The 5,460-nt window shown below is 35.2% G+C and overlaps 1 long non-coding RNA gene across 1 annotated transcript; it reads right to left on the bottom strand.

The window, feature by feature from the left end:
* Window positions 1-1,331: 1,331 nt before the first annotated feature.
* Window positions 1,332-3,479, bottom strand: LOC129885233 (uncharacterized). The gene is made up of 2 exons (XR_008766074.1): window positions 3,337-3,479; window positions 1,332-1,770 (listed from the first exon to the last, which is right to left on the bottom strand). It is a non-coding gene; the product is annotated as an uncharacterized LOC129885233 (long non-coding RNA).
* Between the last annotated feature and the right edge of the window lie 1,981 nt (window positions 3,480-5,460).

Below are 5,460 nucleotides of genomic sequence, written 5' to 3'. Positions count from 1 at the left end.
TATCACGATCAATCCGATCATCACAAGTATTCGATAATCATAACATTATATACAACCATCTCATATGTCCCATCTTGACACAGAATCGATGTCACCCAAATGACTCTTCAATAACACGCTAGATTCAAAATCACAATCTTAAGAATCCATGCAAAAAAAAAAGAATAGTCTTAACATAACTTGAATTCAAACTTAAACAACGTGATGTAGATAATAAAAAAAATTTGATGATCAAATATCACGTTTGCTAATTTTCCTCACAAAAATCCTCTTAACGTGAATGAGAATATATATAACAGCATATTGTAAGAAATATTTGTAGCTTGTTTTTCATAAAAAAAATAAATGAAAATTAATCATATATTGAGCTGCTACACGTATATACTAGAAAAAAACTTGGCCAACATACATTAATCATACCTACTACATACATATATTAAAAAAAGTAGTATTCTAAGGGGGGGAAATTGAAGTAAAAATAAATTTTAGGAATTGTTATTCATCTTCATTTTCACATGGAATTGAGGTGGCGATGACACATAAATCCTTATTCCATTACGTATGCATTCAGATATTACATAATATCGTGGTACGTGAAAGTGGAGATGACAATGCAACATAAATTCTTATTCCACTACATACACATTCCAATATTGTATAAATTCGTGATAAAACACAATAACCTTTACAAAAAACATGTGCCCAAAAAAGCATAAATTTAGTTTCTAAGCACTACAATAAATTCTAAAAATACTACACAATTCATTTCTTTTCATCTTTTTTTTTTTGCACAAATTTTTGAAGTTATGCCCATGTGACAATTTCTAAAGACTTATATCCAACTGGGTATAAGTAGAATTGCTAAAAGAGAAAAAGTATTGGAAAAAAAAGAGACTTGAGGGCAATTTGTACGGTCTTATAATTATTCATGTTTTTTCCCCTCTAAAAATGATGATAAAGACATATGCTCAAAAAGCATCAACACTAAAACAAATTCTAAATATACTGCACAACTTATCATCTTCTTCTTCTTTATTTTTCTTTGTATAATCTAAAATGCTGAGTTTAGTCTTGGCTTACAGTCTAACTTGTAAAATATTATGATACAAAATATAAATTAATGCCAAGCAAAAAAAAGTAATTTGCTATTTCAGTATCAAGGATATTTTCATCCACTTTTTTTTGGCTTAAAGTATTGAAGGACAAAAATAACATACCACCCCAAAAGACCACTCCAAAATAGAGGCATTAGTGTGAATGACCCAAATTAGTATGGTTCGATTTTGGTTAATAAAAATGAACAAACCGAAAATCCAAACTGACCATCGAGGTATCAAATATCCAGTGAAATAATTGAGGTTTATATAAGTCAGTCCAGACACCACCATGTGGAAGAGATTGTATCCTCTACTTCCCACAAATAGAATGAGACTGATATATGAAAGTATATGCTGCAGGATGAATTTTTGCACAGGCTAAAGAGATTATAAAAGTAAGTTTGTCGAGCCATGTGCAATTGGAACAAAATAAGCTACTCAGAGCATTAGGACAAGTTTATTTTTCCCCAGACTATAGTTTAAAACAAAAGTTAAACCCTGTAACATCAGAATTCCCAACGAAACCGCACAATTCATATGCTTTTGCCAAGTATTTCAGCCCTATATGGGAAGGAGGTTCTTCCAAGTCGTTGCTATTGTCTAGGCTATAGGGCTAATTTCAGTTTTCAGCCTCTTAGAATTATCTGAAACCACCTTCGACGTGATACATGTGCTGCAAACCAAAAAAGAGTTTGAGAAATTGTGTAACATAAATGGAAACGACGTGATACAAAAGTAGCTACCAAGAATGTGAGAAAATGTGTATCATAGAGGGATTTAAAAGCTTGTTCTATATTATTACTGAATACTGACCTGATTGAATTTCTTTTCTTTTTTTCTTTTTTTTCAAAGACTATTAGATGTCAAAGTATATAGAGACTGATATAGAAATACAAGTGACAAATGAATGAATATGGAAGGTTAATTTTTACACATTTTCTCCAACGCAAATGGCCCCTAAAATTTGCAAAGTAATTGGAGTACATAAGTTGACAGAGTTGGGATCACTTTCATTTCCAATGATCCACTGCTATTAGTAAAGCAGTGATGCTTAACATAGGTAACTACATCATTTGTGTATAAGATCATAGCTCATTCAAGAAAACTATTCACATTTCACAAGGGTTAATTATCAGAGAAAGGTCCACATTCAAACCAAGATACATCGAGCTCTTTGCAGAACAAGAACCATTACAATGTCCAGTAACATCATAGATCCAAACCCCCATGAACCACCCGGATTACTCAATTTCACTTCACCATCCAATACAACCACCCAAGTATAAACAAAAGCCTGTGAGTCGTAGAAATAGAAGATTACAAGCATTGCAGATTCCAAAACATTAAATTCTATCTAAATGAGCCAACTAGCAATCTGTGCTCTTAAACTCAATTTGCCATAGTAGCACTAGGTTGAACTATTCCTTAGAGGTTCAAAAAGAAAGTATTTTCAGATCCCAACCACATTGCTGGAAAAGAGACATCCAATAGGAATTTGGAATCACTGCAAAATTAAGAAGACTAAGTATAAATCAGAAAATGGAATTCTCATCAATTAACTGTTATCTACTGATCTTGGACCTGTTGGTGACAGTTGTGGAGAAGTTGGATCATTTTGGCCAACTCTAAGCTAGACATTAGATAAATAACGGCCTAGTGCAAGAAATGAAAGAAAGTATGACATAGTTTCTGTGGTCAAATGATGTCTCTTTACATTAACAAGTGTGAAGATTAATTTCCCTGGATTCTTAGTTCCGGGCACATATGGACTTTCTAAGCTTCACCTGTTATGAGAAGGGAACTTTTTGACAATCTATAATTTTAATTCTTATGAACAAAATCAAACTGCTATGGCTAGAGCTTCTAACTTTCGACATAAAGGAATACATGCAGAGAGTTCCATCATATGAATTTGGACCAGAAACAAGAAAACCAAAAGAAAAGGAGAAAAAGGAAAATAATAAATGAAAAGAGAAGAGGAAAGCCACATAAACGTTATTCTGAACACAATATTCTGGGAATTATTTTAAGAATGGAGGAGAGAAGGAAATCACAGATGCAGCCGCAGGGCAAATCACCCCCGAGCTCGAGGAGCGAGAAGTCCAAAGGGGAATTGGAACTGTAGAAGTTATCATGGGGACTATAACAAGGTGGTAACCAGAGAAAAAGGGACAGGCACCATCATTTACCCCACTTTCACATAGACAAGTAAATGGAAAAGGAAAGAGTGAAAACTTACCAACTTTCAAGACTGATAAACATCAGGAAGGCGGAGACCCACACTTGCAGCAGATTTACCCAGCACTTTCGTCATCTCATTGGATCTATCCACTGCAATGTTGTAAGAAAATAATAGGTCCTGACGAAACAAAGAAAGACACGTGATTCGTAAACTGCAATAGTAATATCCCCAGGGGCGAGGGCGTTCACCCGAACTCTGTCGGCAAAAAATTACACCGTATATTCAAGGTGTTTCTTTTATTTTTAGTGTGTATATACAGATTTTGAATCCTCTGAACACAAGACTATAGGTTGAGTCAGTGGTTTTGGGGGTTTAAAATTTACTTTGAGGTTCCAAATTCAAATTCCAAGCACTACATTTTTATTTTTTGAACCCCCTTAGTGAAATTCTGGATCCGCCACTCAATATCCCTATGACTCCCTTTATTTCGTTTCAACTTTATGGTCAACTAATATTTAATAAAGAATAAAACCACATGATATACATAGGCTCTATTAGAAAAACAAAACTTTAGTGATATGAATATGCAGCATTAATCAGAAGATACAATTCATTTCAAATTCAAAGCCAAAACATTTGGTAAGTGATAAGCGTTAGGATTATGCCCATGAGTGGAATATGAATACCATAGGAGTGTCATTCAGAATTGGAGAATCTAGAAAAGGAAGATGAGAAAAAAAAGATCTGTATTTCTGATAAGGTATTGACTTTGTAAGATGGTTGTCTGACAAAATGACCCAGCTGGATTGCTATGTCTTAAAATCAAGGTTAAGCAAGAAAGGCCTATTTTTTTTTTGGGGGGGGGGGGAAAGGAAGAAAAACATAATAAAATCTTTTTCTTGTCCCTTCTATTTTTTATCACTTAAAACAATATACACCTCTACATTTTGATCCAATTAAGGATTTTTGTTTACCCCCAACAAAGCTTATCATGTAATCCCCCTATATTATAAGAAGTTTCACAAATAGTAATATCATTACTTTTCAGTTGTAACAAAAAAATATTTTATACTCTGCTGATATATTGGCAGAGTTGACCCTATTAATGCTTTTCTGATGGTATCAATACCATGCCACAATATAAAACTCATGAGCACCTCCTTAACAACACTTACATTGATGAAGAGTTCATATTACATCACCTTCATATAAGAAGCTTTTGATTGTTGTGGAGTAACATAGTTAGCAATGAAATGGACGATGCTATGTCCGAACTATGTTTCAGGGTTCGGGGTTCGGGGTTCAGGGTTCAGGGTTCGGGGTTCAGGGTTCAGGGTTCAGTTTTTTTTTTTTTTTTTTTTTTTTTTTTTTTTTACGGGAACAGACCCTACACGAGGCTCCCACCTCTCGTGCACAGTCAGGGGTTAAGCAACACCCCCAAGCCTTAACATAAATAATCAAAATAAAAATACAAGGAGGGGGACATAAACCTTACCTCCGATCCTATGGTGGTTCATAAGTCGGCTAACCTATTAAGGTCGGCTAACTCATCCCCGATACAAAAAGGAAACTAACTATAACTAGAAAGCATTAAACCTGTGAGAGGACTCCTCCCGGTACAATTCAACTATGAAAGCATAAATGAGGGAGACTCTCCCCTTCCATGAGAAAAAAGAAAAGTAACCTACACTAGTCCTATTCAACTATGCTACGTACCAGACATAGCTACATTGAAGAAGAACAAGCATACGAAACTTCTATCTCGCATGGGATGGGAAATTCCTTTCATCTTTGCTCCTTTTAGTCTTGTCGTACCAAGTAAATCCAGGTGAAGTGTGCCTTTGTATCAGCATCATGATTACCAGCTATGGAGGTTGAAAGGATAGGAAGTATATGGAGCTATAGTAGCCAACAGCCTTTGATATGTTGTGGAAGAAAGTGTAGCTGCGTTTGAACACCTGCATGGTGGTCCAAATGTATGGTTGCTGCAGACTTGCACCTGCACAGACAGCCCAAACCATAAACATACACAAGCAACCAAGTCTGGAGGTTGTTGTACATGGGTGTGTTGGTTTTGGCATCTGTTGTTGCTGATGCTGTTGAACTTCAGCTTTCAATTCTGCACTTTCAGCTTCAGCTCTGTGGTTGAGTTGTTGTTTGGTGTGTGGCTGAGTAGTTGTT

Source organism: Solanum dulcamara, chromosome 4, assembly GCF_947179165.1.
Source record: "Solanum dulcamara chromosome 4, daSolDulc1.2, whole genome shotgun sequence".
Classification (NCBI taxonomy): Eukaryota; Viridiplantae; Streptophyta; class Magnoliopsida; order Solanales; family Solanaceae; genus Solanum; species Solanum dulcamara.
This window is presented reverse-complemented; position numbering and strand designations above follow the sequence as displayed.